Below are 15,762 nucleotides of genomic sequence, written 5' to 3'. Positions count from 1 at the left end.
AACACCTAAGCTACATTTTCACACGAGATGTGTGAGATTATTGCAATAATGCTGAAGTCTCTGGTGGCAGCACTCTGTGATCGTACCTTAAAGGTCCAAACAAACCCCACAGCAACACCAGACCAACTCCTGTTCCCAGCTACGCCCCCATCATTGTGCTTCTCCTGATCTTTAAGGGCCAGAGAAGGAAATACTGTTGTGAATAACAGAGCTGGGTGGGTACCTTCACCTCCAGAAGTTGCTGGGAGAGCTTCCCACTAGCTGTGTATGAGGCAGTGCCTCCAGATGCCAACCACAGATGGGCATCCTTTGGAGCAGCTGCTGTCCTAGAGGAGTGACAGCAACAGGCACGTCGAGAAACACAGGACAGGGTTGCAGCTGGGGAAATGAAGCAATAACACAGAGGCAGAAATCGCAACATAGGGTCTACCCAGTCTAGGACTTACTTAGAGGAAAGATGCTAAAAATGGGCCAGAAAACATGTAGAGCAGTAGAGAAAGGCAATCCTTCTTTCTCCTCTTCGCGATGGCTGTGAACGGACAGTGAGTGTATGAGATTTACCATTGAAAGTGATTTGCTGAATAATTTCTATGAAGCATTTCCAGAGTGTAGGGTTTGCCTTGAATATTCAGTGCCCTGTTTATTTTGTTGATACGCCGGCATATGCTTCTCCTCTCCAGTTGGGTGGGCACTAATCCAGAGAATCAGCTTTCCAATTAAAAATAAGGCATGCCTTTTATGCGAATGCAATTCTTCAGAATTTGTCTTTCCCTTGAAGCACCCCTGCCAGCAAACTCATTTGCTAGGGGATTCACAGACAGCTGGAGTAGCAAAACACCAAAACAAAGTCTTGGGAGCACTCAGATGACTAAGCCAGGCTTCTCAGCATGCCTGCGCTCAGCCAGCCTCAGCATCCTGCTCCGGCAGGGAGGGCATTACTCATTTCAGCTGGCAGGTGGGCAGCTGGGGCACAGGGCTGGTGGTGGAGCTGTCTGTGGCCACACAAAGCCAGCAGAAAAGCCAGGCTAAGGAGCCTGCCCGTGTCTCCTAGAAAGCAAGCATCCCCGCTACTTGACTGCCTCTGCATCCTTCCTCCTTCACGAGGAGATGCAGCCAGGCTGCGAGAGGGGAAAGTGAGGACCACCGTAATGGGAAGAGGAGGTTCATGCCCTGACGTGCCCAGACTGGGTAGGGAGACAAACCTCCAGCATCCCGCCTTGCAGGACTGCAGTGACTGACCTTGTGGGACTGCAGTGATGGGGAGGTCAGGAAATCTGAGCCACTGCCACTGACTCAGCATGGCTAACAAACAACCTCAGGCTGGGAAAACGCTCATCAACACCCTGTGTTGAGTTCAACGCACACACCAGCAGAGGCAGTTTTGGCACCAACGGGCATGGTGACCTCTCCATCCCTGTAGCTCGGTGCTCAGGAGAACAGACACGCCACAGGTCACATCCAGCCCCAAGGGGGACAAGCACAGAAGGGATGGGACCACAGACATGGCCCTCCAAAACCCTGCAGGGGTCCAAAGCAATCCTCTCTGGCTTTCTCTTTGCCCTTCCCTCTTAGTCATGACCTCCAGGTTCAAGAAGCAAAGGGAGGGTCAGGCTGCTTGTGGCCTGTGGAGTGAGCAGGCGTGGAGCAGCAGCATCCCTGGGCAGGGCTCTTTGCACCACCTTCAGCATCTTCAGGGCAGGCGCCTGACTGCACAGCAGTGCCTACCTCCCCGGGGCTGAGACCCAAAGACCCACATAGAGTGGAACCAGGCCCCAGGAACACCGCAGAGCCAAGGCACTGGATGCGGAGACACAGGTAGCATAAACACAGACACTGGTGTGAACGCTGTGCCCACACCCCGCTAAGGCCACGGCACAGACAACCCTCCACAGAAGTCCCCGTCCCATCACCAATAGGACCACAGCTGCCTCACACAGGGGACACACCAGCCTGTCCCATCAGCCTGCTGGAAACCAGAAGCATCTTCCAAACAAGGAGAACCACACCATATGCAGCAACCTGGCTTCCTCACCAGTAAGCTCTAGCAATGCTCTCCCACCAAGGGGTATGAGTACCCACCAGGCTCCCTAGCAGCTGGAGTGGGGGACAGCGGGCCCATGAGCCCACCCAGGCTCTGGGGATGCAAACCCCATGGCAATCCCCTTCCCGTCGGTGGTGAGCCCGCCTTTGGCACTGCTGCTCCAGTTCCCAGTGTTTTGTGTGTCCCCCCAGCCCTCTGGGAGCTCTCTGCAGAAAGGGACAGCAAAGGCCCAGGAATTCACCACAAGGGACCACATGGGCAGCAGGATGAGGGCAAAGGCATCTGCTCCTGGGACAGAAAACACGCGTCCTCCCTGCTTTCCTCTCCTCACCCACCACTCCCAACCTGCCCTGCCAACAGGACCAGCTAAACAACGTAATCCAGTAATCCACGTTTCGGGGAGCCAAGCAGGTTTTTCTGCTCTCAGGAGCAGCGGGTTGCCACCACCTTTGGGAAACCCTGCACAGGGTCACTCTGCCCCAGGGCTTACCTGAAACCAATACGGCATTTGAGAGCAAAACCCTGCCATGTCCCCTTGGGGTGGCTGCTGCGTTGCCCCCAGCTCCCTGCCCTCCCCTTCTCCCCTGGCACTGCCGTGCGGACCCAGGGTGGCCATATTTTGGCACTGGGACGGACTAAACTCCAAATATGAGGGTTTTGAATGAGAAAGCATCCCAACACCTGGCCTCCAGCAAGGCTCTCTGCAGACAATGTTTGTGGCCTTCCTCTGCAGTACAGCAGCCATCTGTATAAGCCCCTTCACCCAGAGGGGTGCTGTGAACCAAGCAGGGCAGCACCAACTCGCTGTATCACTCCTTGGAGCGAGAATAAAGCCAAACCTCAGGCAACCAAGAGCAAATGGTGCTTATGGTGAGATCTACAGCTGGGGAGGTGTGCTTGGGACGGCGCGTGGGAGACACCATACACAGAGCAGCTCTTCTCCAGCACCTCCTCCATGCACATGCAGGCCAGCGGCTGCTGGAGCCAGCGCATGGTAATTGGGAAGGAAGAACCGGAGCAGGGTTTATTTGTTCCAACCCCAGCCCTTTTTGCCACCAGCTCCAACTTCTGTTTGGTTTATATTTCAATCTCCTGCTGTGCACACAGTGTGCTTAGCCCCTCACACCCTTGGCGTGCATAGCATCAAGCAAACAGAAGCTAATTGGGCTGCAGTCTCCGCAGGGCAGGGGCACATCACTCGTTCTGCGTGGTGCACCCTTGTCCCCTGGTAACACTTAAATCAACACCCCTCGGCACAAAGGGTTACCCGTGCCAGGCTCAGCACACGCACAGGGCAGGGAGCCACTGGGCTACTGGTGGGCGATAGCTGGGAGCAGGGAGCCAGGAAAGGGGCCTTATAATAAAGGTGGGGACAGATATTTTAACAGGGCCTGTAGTGACAGGACAAGGGGTACCAGTTTTAAACCGAAAGAGGGTGGATTCAGACTAGATATGAGACACAAAAATTTTACGATGAGGGTGGTGAAAGACTGGCACAGAATGCCCAGAGAGGTGGCAGATGCCCCATCACTGGCAACATTCAAGGTCAGGCTGGACGGGGCTCTGAGCAGCCAGATCTTGTTGAAGATGTCCCTGCTCATGGCAGGTGGGCTGGACTAGCTGACCTTTAAAGGTCCCTTCCAACCCAAACTGTTCTGTGATTCTATGAAAAAGCTGGGGCTGACTGTGAGGGACAGAGACCCAGGTTCCTCACAAGTGGGAAAGGGGTAGGGAGCCATCCCAGGGCTTCCAGTTAACATGCATGTGCATTCAGGAAAACAGGAAAGAACCCCCCTGGTACCACTAGGTCCCTGATCCAAGCTGGGATGCTGAATGCTGTTCACAGTCCCCAGAGCAACCCCTGTGCTTGCAATTAGTTAATGATGCTATGCATAGAGCAGGACAACTCCCAGCCCCCGCTGCCTGCATGACTGAGGGCCACCCCAGCAGCTGGCCCTAGGGAAGTGCTCGAGCTTCCCGCAGAGGGTACCCCTGGTTGCTTACCACCTGCCAGCTCCAAGGCCAGGGCATGCTGTGCCCACACACAGCCAGTCTGGCAGCAGAAGCCCCCATTTGGCATTGAAGGCCAAGGCAGGCATCTTTCAGGGAGGCTGCAGCAGCAGTGGGACATCAGGCAGATTGCCTCTTCCTCCATCCAGGTAACTGTGCTCAAACAGAGGAGGATTTTAAGGCCTGTGTGAAGGGAAAGCGCCACCTCCGCTGGGAAAAACATTCCCTCGTGGAAACCTGTATGGAAACCAGGAGCCACAGTCGGGAGCTAGTCCAGAGCTGTCACTGTGGGTCACGGGCATCTTTCATGGTGCCACAAGGTGCCAGAAGCACGGTGGTACCTGGAGATGGGGCGAAAGGTAGGATGGAGATCGGGGAAAAGGCAGCTCTTTCCTCCCCGAGTCCCTTCTGCTGTTTGCAGAGGAGGAAGCTGTGGGAGGTGGAGAGTGGGAAGTTTATCTGCTGCCTTTTATAAAGCCACCTGCTGCAGAGAGACTGACAGCCCCGAGGGCAGCCAGCACAGCTACAGCCCTCACCAGTGAGCTGAGGGAACATCACCCCAGGGCAGAGGGAAGATGACTGGCAAGGAGAGGACTTGGGCTGTGCATGAGGGGGACGCAGATGGGGAAGCCCAATACCACACTGCTTGGACCAGGCAGCTCCGGTGGCTTTGCATCCCGGTGTCCTGGCCCAGCTGGGATGGTGTGGCACACTTGGATATTGCAGGGACCTCACCACGGAGCTGGTGGAGAATGCAGGCACATTTCAAGTCCCCTGCATGGTTGCCCTCGGCTTCTGAACTCCTCCAGCCATCCTCCCAGCTGATGCCCACAAGCCTGCTGTGTGATGGGCGGCAAGCACAGGCGCGTGGCAGGCTAGCAGGGATATGGCACCCATGCTGCTGGGCACAGCTCCGCTCCAGCAGCTGCTGCCTGATAGGGACCTGGGGGCACCCTGCTGCTGAGCACCCTCATCCCACAGCCTCCCAGGGGCCAGTATAAGATGGGCAGCATCACACTTGTCCCATTGATCCCCTTCTCAGGCCACCCATGCACCCCCTTCCACACTGCTCTGGGGGAGCCCTTGGCACCTGGCTGCTGCCAGCCCCCCTGCTCTACGCTCCTCCCCAGCTTCAAGCAGCCGCAACATTCCCTGCAGCTGGTTCTGCTGGAGCAAAGAAACGCTCCTGCCCTGCCCAGTTCCCCTCTCTGCCAGCACAAAGCCTTCTTTCCTGAAAGCAGCGAGTTTCTACACTATATATATGTACACACCACACACACAAAACATGATTTTAGAGCATCTGCAGAGCTAGAACATTTCTACCACCTGTGCTGGGTGCCAGGAGCAGAGCAAGGTTTTGGCTGCAGCAGGAGCCACTGAGCACACCCCTCACCAATCCTGGCCCTGACCAGGCTTTTTTCCCACCTCTGCCCAGCTTCCAAGCAGCTTTGGGTAACACCAGACAACTGGAATGAATCACACTGCCCTGGGAGCGTGGGAGCTGGCAGCTCAGCCAAGGCTCCGGCACCGGCAGGTTGCACAAGCGGGGATGGCCCCAGCAGCCGCGGAGTTAGCCACATCCAGCTGTGCCAGGGGGGCTAGCGCTCAGCATACCTGTTTGAGTCAATAGTGCATCAAAGGGCAGGGGAAGCCTTTGATGGTGAGCACAGGGGACTGCAACCAGAGGACAAGGAGGAGAGAAGGTGCTCCCCAAGGCCTGGCTTGGCTACCTCCATCCCCTGGGGACCCACCAAATCACCACCTATCCCCACCCTGGGTGTGCAAGCCAATTTGAAAAGGAGGAGGGAAGTGACTGAACCTGTCTCATAGTCTCAACAGCAGATTGAGCTGCTTTTACCTGGGCTGTGGGCCAGCCACCTGCCCGCCACCCCCCCCACCCCCCCCAAATCCTGCCCCTGTGCAGGGCCAGCTCTGCGCTGCTTTTCATTGGGGCACCGGAGGGAGCATGCAGTCGGTCCCCCCCCAGGTTGCAGGGGTACACATCCAGCTGCCTCTGCAGTCCACGCAGCCTTCAGGGGAGATCAGAGGAAAGCTGCTCTGCTGCACTGGGAAGGGAGGCAGCTCTCCCAGGCGCATGTTTTGCTGCAGGCATGCAGCTCTGCAAAGCACCGATGGTTCCAGTCTCCTCCTGGCACGACAGGTGCTTGCGCACGCTGACAAGACAGCTCATCCCCATCTCTCCCATTGCCCCTGGGGAATTCCCCTTGCCCAGGACACCCAAGCACAGTCCCAGCCATGTGCCTGCTGCAGGGCAGAGCAGGCAGCCCATCACACCCAACAGCCTGCTCTCGTCTCCTCCATGGGGAGGACCTGGGGAATCAAACAGCCCTGTAGCATCAGAGATAAGAGGGAAATTATGGGGGCATTGAGATGGGCGCATCAATGCATCCCAAGCCAGAGAGAGTAGGGACAAGTTGCATGGCAAGGACTGGGGTTCAGGATCCCCCCTAACACACACATACCACAGGCAGGTGGCCCTGCACATGGGAGTGAGGAGGGCACAGACGGTCAGCACACAGCCTCTGCTGTGCCAGTGCTACAGGCACCATGCCCACGGCCAGCGCAAGGGGCGTTGGGAGCGATAGATGTGACAGAGGAAAACACAAGAAATTGTTTCTTTCCCTTCAGGCAGAGAAAGAAGCGTCACATCTGGACATGTACAGCAGCCGGGCTGGGAAAGGGACAAGGCATTGGGAGGAGAGAAGCTGTGGGCTGGGAGGCGCAGCATCACCCAGATGACGTGGTGAGACAGATGGCAGATTTGGCAGCAGGGTGGTCACGGAGCGACCTGTAAGCTCTTCCTGCTGCAAGAGCAGGCGACACAACACTGCGTAGGGGCTGTCAGCCCAGCCTGGCAGGTTTGGGGCATGGGGTCATCTCCTTTCAAACATGCCACGTTCAACAGCCAGCATCAAAGATGCTCCGTGGGCAAGTCAGCCTTGGAAAAAGGCTATGTGGGATGAGGGGGAAAATGGGAAAAAAGATCAGAATGGCAAGTTTTAGGGGCAGAGTGTCCCTGGTTTCTCTACACAAGTCCACCTTGCCTGCATACAGGGCCATGCAGCCGGGTTGGCACTCAAGGAAGGGCTGGCAGCCCCTGCACCACTCTGCCCACCCTGCCAGCAGCACAGGGTCCCCAAGCAGCCACCCCCTGCCCTCCACAGCATCACTGCTCATGTGGAAGAGAAAAGGAAAGGAATTTAAACATATGGTGCTGCAGCAAACAGTTGCACAAGGAGCCTCCCCAAGCCCGTGTCCCCTGGTCCTTCCAGCGCGCTTTGGGCATCGCAGCACCAGCAATACAGCCGGCCAAAGAGATCTGGGGGCCCAGGCAGGGAGCAGTATCCCAGCAACAGCCACTGCAAGCCTCTCCACAGCCCTGCCACAATTAGCAGGAATCAGACAGGCTCCGTGCCCATTTTAGGAGAGATGCTCAGGGATGCAGTATTGATATGGAGGGGTTTTCGCCGTGGCTAGATGTCCTGGCCCAGCCCCAGCCCAGACTCCAGCTTTCCGCCTGGTTTTGGATATGCTGTTCTGCCTGCCTGCATCCTCTCCCAGCACAGCCCAGATCTACAACCACGAATGCTGCTCTTGCCTCGCTGGCCTGGTCCCAGTGAGCACCCTGTGATCCTGTACTCAGCCTCTGCAGTACCAGCAAGGCATTTACTGCATGAGGAGGGTCTCCACCTCCTCACCCGCTGTGTGCTTAATGTAAGGGGAAGCTTGGCACATGCTGTGCTGCATAGCTGCCATCCTTGCTCTGAGAAGCATCTCCCCACTTGGAAACACATGGAGCCTCCAGGCAGCTTAAGAAAACCCAAGGTGAGAGTGCACGAGACCTCAGCACAGCCGGCACTTCGCAGCCCAGCTCCCTGGGGCAACCAGCACTTCCAATAAAGCACGGGCACATCCCACACTGAAACACCCCGCTGCTTCATCAGTGCCAGTACCGCTCCTGCACTTAGAGACAAAAAGCTGCGCAACCACAGATGCCGCGGAGGCTCCGGCTCATCCTGACATCCCTGTGCTGACCACAGCCCTGGGAGAGTGAGCAGAGCTCTGCACAGGCAGCCAAATCCTCCTCCAGCACGGCAGGGATCAATATTTAAGTGATGCTGAATCCTGTAATGTTGCCTCTCTCCTAGGGACAGGACCACCTGCAGTAAACACCAGTCCTGTCCAGATGCTTTCCACGCTTCTCTTGGCAGCACAGCTCTATCACGAGGCACATGGATGTCATGCTGAAGGGAGGGGACCAAAAAAGAACCAAAAGTCAGGTGTGAGGAGCCACCTGAAGGCACTGGGAAGGCTATTCCTAATGCTCACCACAGCATGGACAGACCCTGAGCTGCAGGACCAGCCTAAAGCCAAAAGCGGGCTCCAGCAATGCCGCTGGTGCAGAGCGCCATGCTGGCCACGCAGGTGGGCATGGCTGCAAAACCCAGCTACCCAAATTACCTCTGTTCAGTGAGGAAGCGAGATACCATCCTGCTGGCACAAATGCTTTCCCACTTCCCACCTCTTTCTTGACCAAGGCAAGCTCCAGGGAACAGACAGCTTTGCCCAGCATGTTCAGGAAGCAGGCAGGCAGCCTGCAGCACCGAAAGCAGGATCGGACCCAAAGCTCAGCAGGTCCCATCACACGCCTGCACACCCCTTCTCCCACCCCAGGGGATGGGGAGGGGGCAGTGCTGGCATGGTGGGCTCCCACGGGCAGCTGGGGAGGTGGAGGGACACCCCTGAGCACCACTCCCAGCTGGGACATTAAAGGCTACAGACATGCAGAAACTTATTTTGCCCTCTGGATATTTTCCACAAAAAATCCCAAGCCCAAAGATATGCAGAGTGAAATCCCTTCTCTGCTGAAACCAACTGCAACATGCCTTTCACGAGGGCCAGAAATTCACCTCCTTGTTACAGAGGGGAAAGAAACCCCTGAAGTTTGGCTCTGTGCGGGGGCTGTCCAGATCAACAGCCAGCCCCTCAGACACAGCTGCTGTGATGGAGGAATCCTGAAACCTAACGATTACCCCAGAACACAAACACATGTAAAGCTGCAGTTGTGACTGTGCACGTATGTACTCAAGGGCATGGTCACAGTCTGTAAGTCCAATTACTAAAGTTTTGCCTAGCTAGGTTTACCGGGGACTGAATCTGCAGGAACATCCACCCTGACTTTCCTGCAATGGCTGAACTAACCCAAATGTCTTTAAAATGCACCGTTCTCAGGAGGTGGCCCAGCCACTGCAGCTGTTATCAGCAGTATTTTCTTTGTTGGGTTTGGGGCTTTTTTTTTGTTCTGAACAAGGAAGAATTTGATGAAATTTCACAGAAGAAAACACAAGAAATTAAAAGCTTAGATGAAAGAAAATTAAACTTGATGAAAACCTCCCAACAGAAAAATCCAATGAAACTCCCTGATGAGAAGATTAGCGGCAGCGTAATATGAAAGGAAAAGGCAATGAAGAGGACTTGGAACCCGAACAAATAAAAGAATTATGACTTTTGGAAACATATATCTGACTTAAAAGTAATCAGATTTTGTCTGAACTGAAAACTTTTTAAATTAAAAGACAGCCAATTTAAAACTGGAAGTTCTAATAACATACATGCTAAGACCTCAGATCACTCCCATCAGTGAAAAATAAGTCAGCAGAAGTTCATGCAGGATGTCCTTGCTGCCAGATCTGCTCAGCGCCTGAGTACTCGGAGCTAAAGCTTGATGAACTGCAAAAGTGACTCTGACAGCAGCAACCTTTTTTCTGACAGCAGAAAACAGAGGGGGGGGAAAAGTTTCAATTAATGTAGTACACTGATTAGTTTAGTCAAAGTTCAGACTGTTACTGCAGGTTAACACAGGAAAGCCTGGTTCCCTTTCCAAGGCCAATGAAGATGAAGTGTGAAAGGATGATCTCTACTAGTTCTGAATTCTTAAAAGCCAGAAATTATCAGGTTATATGACTGTTTATGTTTTACATGTCCTATAATAAAATTATGTTCCTGTAGTAAGTATTATAGTAATACAATATAGTATAGTAATAGAGCATTGTTAAATTCATTAAATATACAAATAATGCTTTCATAAACGTATCTGTTTTTCTTTTACGGACTCATACATTTTAAGCAGTTTTATTTAACCAACTAGAAAACATTTTTTAAATGCTTGCTTTCTGCATTTTGAATAGGATTTCATTTTCCACTGAAATACGGCAGCATCAAACTTGTAATAAATAATGAAGAGATAACTAATAAAGACATGTGTCACCACTTTCTAATGCAAGAAATCAGGACCTTAAGAATCTAATTAACCACGTGTTACACCCTAAACCCACTCAAGCATAGTGCAGCCTCCTGCTCAGCCCTAAGCACCACAACACACTCATCACTGAGAATCAACTTGTCCTTAAGAAAAGGGAAGAAGCGTACAAACACAGCAAGATGAAAACTAGGTACTTCGGTTGTGGCTTTCTGATCATTAATTTAAATCGTGACTTTAATCCATCCATCCTACTCAGCAACAGGTCAAGAGCCAAAAAAGGCGCAGATCAAACTTACTCTGAGGTCTATGAAGTTTAGGTTGGTTTTCTGTCGGTTTTGCCATTACACTTTCCTCCCACATAGTTCTACCGTCTGTGGCCTCTCCTGGGAAAAGCAGCCCAGAAACACCAGGAACAGTGCACGTCCCCAGCCTGGAGCCTGCAAGCCCTGGAAGTCTCTTACTGGTGTAGACACCTCCAAGATCACTGCCTGCAGGCTCAGGAGAGCTAGGGAAACCTCCATACTCCTGGTCTTTTCTCTAACGCTGCCTTGGGGATTATCCCATGGTGACTGAATTTGTCAGAAGACAGGACAAATAATCCCAGAAGCATTGAGGCTGGAGGGAGATCATCGAGTCCAGCCTCCCTTCTCAGGGCAGGGGCAGCTCCAGGAGGTTGCTCAGGGCCATGTCCTGGCGGGTTTTGAGTATCTCCAAGGATGGAGACTCTGCTCCAAGCCAGAGCCACACTGAGAAGACCATCCCAACCAGCTGTTGCAAGCAGGTCCTCCAGCCAGGTCTCAAGCCCCAGGCTACTGGGGGCTGTCCCAGCACAGACTGGGATCCTAGCTGCACTGGTGCCCTGTGGCCCATGGGCAGCCACTTCCAAACCTCACGTGTCACCCGTCAGCTTGCCAGCTCTCACATGATGTCTCAGCACCTTAGCTTGTGCCATGTCCCTGCCATGCCGTGTCATCCTAGCAGGGATCATCTTGCTGCACAGCAAGGGGACTCCCCCAGCAGGGTCACCTTAGTTTGGCCAACGCAGTGTCCCCAGGCCTCGTCTCAGGGTACCACGGGCTCACTTTGGGCCACAGCTGGGACCTTCTCCCCAGCTATCCCTCCAAACCCAAGGTTTGCCCTAACTCTTCCACCTCTACCTTCTCTGAACATCGGTCTCCCCTAGCCCATCCAACACACCACATCCAGGGGCTCGTTGTCTCAGTCTCCATCACCTCCTGCCCCAGCTTCCTACCACCAGCTCCCAGCTGACAATAAGTGCTCCCTGGTGAAGCAGGGCCAGACCCCCTTTCCTCTCTCTGTTAGGAGGAATTCAAATTTAGATGCTGACATGTTTTTCCACCTCTCACAACCTGCCTTTTAGCACTGGAGACACAGTGAAGCTTTGGCTCATTCAGATCCTGCCTTCCTCTCGGCTCACCCACAAGTTGCAGATGACAAGACTACACAAGATGGTGGTGCTGAGGGTAGGGGAATTGGGTCACCCAAAGCTTTCGCATGCTCCCACTGAACAGGAGCACTGAGCCTCTCTGCTGTGGTACTCCATTTTAAACACAACTTTATTGGAGATCAAAGCAGCCCCTCCTTGGTCAAACCAGTACCCACAGCTTCTCACGGCGACTCTGCTGGGAACTGCAGAACTGATCCCCGTGTTGAAATGTTTCCATACCATGGCGCTCATGCTCCCCAGAGACTGGGCAACATTACAGTCATTTCAATTAGGAAGGCAATTTCTCAGCCAAAGAGGTTTTCTCTGCAGCCCTTAGCATGGCTGCAGCTCTTACTCCAACACAGCCATCCACTAAGAGAGGGCTGTACCAGGACAGGCAGGGCAGCGCTGGGGTAAGCACCAAGATGAGTCATAAAAAGCAAACGTGGTGAGGAGGTGTGAGATCAAGTGACGGCTGAACCACCAGAGAGGTGAGGGTGATGCAGGGACCAGGGCAGCAGGCTGGGAGAGGGGACCCCATGCCCCCCCTCCAGGCTCCTTCAGCCCACCTCCTCCTGCCTCTGCAAAGAGGTCCTGTGGGACCTGCTGTGCCCAGTCTCACCCATTAACCAGCAACAATAGCAGCCTGGAGGGTGGGAAGGGCTGTCCATGGCTGCCTGGCCAGGGCTCTCCCACTGTTGCTGTAATAGTGTGAACAAACTGCTGCCATTGTCCTCACCCAGTAACAAGGTGTGATCGCAGCCTAATTACCAGTCCCAGCTGCATTTAAAGCAATAACTTCAAACCAGCTTTTAAAAGAGGTTTAGGCATCTTAAAGTGCAGGTAGGTGCCAAGGGGGATCCCCAAAAACTCTAAGACCTGTTGTTGCTAAGGATCTGATAGCTGGTTAGGGACTGAATGTAATCAAGCCAAAGCTTCATTTGGAAGGAAATTGGGACTGGAGCCACTTCAGAAATAATCTCAAAGGAAATCTGGTTTTGCTCTGAGCGCAGTGCATCAGCAACGCAATGTTTTCTTCAAACTTAGGGCTAAGTACATGAAATATATTTACAGCAATTAAAGTAGGTAAGAAGAGCTGTTCCACCAAAGGCAGAAGTGACAACAGTAGAAGGCTTTGGTGTTTGTAGGACTCACAGAGTCAGCATTTGCACAGCACACTGACGTTCGCCTAAAAGTTTAAGTGACTGATTAGTTTAATATCAATTGAATTCACTTGTGGGTGTTGGAAACATTTCTCCCTCTCCTTGCTGCTTGGGGAAAGCTCCTGCAGTCTGTTAAGACGGAGGTATTTCCTGCAAGGAATATTTTAAGGCAGTGACAGAAGCTGTGCTGAAATCTGCCTTCCTTTCCCTTGGGCCAGAAGTCACTGCATGGAAGGAGGATGGTATGTACTGGAGAGGGCCTGTGCGTACCCCTGGCCAGTGCCCCCAGCAAGCATCGCTATTTCTTCCCCGCTTGCAGGACCACCCTACGCTTACCGATGTCAGCAACCACCAAACCAGGGATAAGCTAGTTAACCTCAGGAAAAGCTTTGAAGAGGACAGCAGCTACAGAGCCATGCAAGCGTTATCATAAGAAAAAAAGAGAAAAAAAAAAGCTGAAAGGCATTCAGATGGAGTTTCGGGAAAGGGAAGCCAGTATGCTGTCAGGGGAAGAAGGCAGAGGTTTAAGCTTACAGGAAAGCCGGAAAAGCCCATATGTGCTATGGAGTCAGAGGCTGCAGGGGTGCCAGTGGCCTCCCTGCTTTTATTACTTATTTGTTTGCCAATGGCTGTCTGCCAGGAACTTAAGACAAATCCTTCCTGAAAGAGCTGTTTCTGCTTCCCTCTCCATCTGCCGCCTAGCCCTGATCACCACTTTGCAGGGTAGCAAGGAAGGCAGCGAGGCCAAGGTTCAGGTCTGGTCTCGGGGCCAGTCTTTCTGCTTTCTGTCTTTTCCACACCTTCTCCCCTCTAAGCAAACACTGCAAACCACCTCAACAGCATCTTTGATTGCCAATGGCATGTTTTGCCTGCTCAGACAGGCAGCCTGACCCCTCACACAGCATCGTAAAACTCCAGCATGGGGTAAGGTGCCTTCTCATAGCTCATTTGCCCACTCAGCCTTCCCCTCACCTCCTGCTCCCCCCCAGCTCTCTGAAAGGGGAGAAAGCAGAGGCACATACACCAATCCTGGGGATGGTGGCTAAACAGTTAAAAGAGATGTTCACACAGAAATACCGTCCACCAGCCAGACAAAGGTCTCTCTCTCTTTCTCCAGGATAATAGCCATTCTGTTCAGGAGGTTCCTGAATTGCCAACCTACTGTGCAGCACCACGAGAGAGGATGGGGAAGCAAGCGAGGGAGAAGGCAGGGCTTTGATCCGTGGACAGATCTGGATGAAGTGGTAAACTGGGGAAGAGCAGCTCGGCCAGAGCGTTAGATCATCCTGGCCTGACAGCCCTCCCAGAGTCATCAGCCTCCCAGAGCTGGAGGGAGAAACGGGGAGCGGTTCCCCCTCCTCTCCCCTGCTAGCACCGTGTGTTTCCAGCACCTTCAGGTGTGGCTCCCACAAGGAGGGTTCTGTGGCCAGGATGACGCGGGGACCAAGCACAAGCCATGGCATGACACAGCGGTGGGATGACATTTTATCTCGCATCAGAGGACTGCGGCGCAGGCCAACACACGTGCACTGGGAGAGGACACGGAGGGGCTGGGGCTCGCTCCCTACTCTGGCCGCTGACCCCTTCCAGCAGCCCAGGGAAGCCCCCCCACCCTGCCGGGCCGCAGCTGCCCATCACCCGGCTGGAGCCGAGCGTTAGTTAAAGCCACTTTGGTACTTGGTCCCGAAGGGGGGCAGGAAAACAGCGCCTCACCGGAGCCAAGTGCCTAGAAACCTCCCACCCCAACGGGCCAGCCCCATCCTCACACCCCGCAGAGCCGCCCCGGGGCCGTGCCGGGCGCTGCCCCCGCAGTACCGGCACACCGGGGCGGGGGGGGGCACCACGCTGCCGTAGCATCCCCCCAGCGCAGCCCCAGAGCCAGGCCCACCCAGGAGGCGCAGCTAAACGGGGAAGGGGGGCCGGGATTAGCCCCACGCACGGCGCAGCTTCCCCCCCACACACACACCAGACACCCCACCGGCACAACGGGCCCCCCTGCCCCCCCCCAGTCACCACCCGCTACCCGCCAAGCCCCCCGCCCCGCTTCCGCGGCCCCAGCCCCGCACTGACCTGCTGGGGGGTCCCGGCCCCGCGCCCGCCGCCTCCCTCCGCCCCTCCCCGCGGGCTGCCCGGCACCGGCAGGGGAAGGGGCCGGGGCCGCCGCCCCCCGGCCCGCCCCGCTGCGGCGGCCGAGCCGCGGTCCCCGGGCTGCTCCCCCCGCCGCCTTACCGATGCTCGGCCGCCGGGGCCTGCGCTGCCGGCCGCCAGGCCGAAAAGCGGCAGGAGCTCCGGGCCCCGCGGTGGGAGGAGGGGTGGCGAGACGGGGGCGGGCAGCCCCCCGCCGCGCTGCCTACCGTGGGGGGCGGCGAGGCGGCGGCCCCAGCTGCCGGTGCGGGGAGCGGGCGGGAGCTGCCGGCGGCGCGGCGGGGCGCGGGTCTGCGCGGCTCAGGCTATTTCTGGGTCTGAGGCGCTGCCCGCCGCAGCCTCCCCGCGCTGCCGCTGCCGCAGCGCTCGGGCTCCGCGGGGCGGCCGCCGGGCGTGTGCCGCGGGGGGAGCGGGCCCGGGGCGGCCGGCCAGCGCGGCGGGGACAGGCGGGGGGCAGCCCCCCAGCACGGCGCGGGGGTGGGGGCGCCTGAGACCTCAGGAGCGTTGGCAAAACCTCTCCCGTTGATGCGGCATCGCGGGGGTCGATGAGAAACTTCCACGGGGTCCTCGTTGCGCAGAACAGCAGTGCCTTCCTGCGGGAGGGGGGGACACGCGGGGGATGGGGCCTGAGCCCCCGCGGTGCAAAGGGGCTCTGAGAACCTGGTTCTCCTTA

The 15,762-nt window shown here is 55.5% G+C and overlaps 1 protein-coding gene across 5 annotated transcripts in view; it reads right to left on the bottom strand.

Annotated features, from left to right (window-relative positions):
* The window catches only part of TMEM63C (transmembrane protein 63C), a 34,298-nt gene extending 18,536 nt beyond the window's left edge, over positions 1-15,762 (bottom strand). For 2 of the 5 annotated variants that reach the window (XM_055717191.1, XM_055717195.1), the window contains exon 1: positions 15,299-15,561. The gene's annotated coding sequence lies outside the window, so the exon portion shown is untranslated. The other 3 variants (XM_055717194.1, XM_055717192.1, XM_055717193.1) reach the window with 3 other exon arrangements.

The sequence above is a fragment of the Falco cherrug genome, chromosome 7 (assembly GCF_023634085.1).
Source record: "Falco cherrug isolate bFalChe1 chromosome 7, bFalChe1.pri, whole genome shotgun sequence".
Taxonomy (NCBI): Eukaryota; Metazoa; Chordata; class Aves; order Falconiformes; family Falconidae; genus Falco; species Falco cherrug.
Note: the sequence above shows the minus strand (reverse complement) of the source record. Positions and strands in the feature narration are given on the sequence as shown.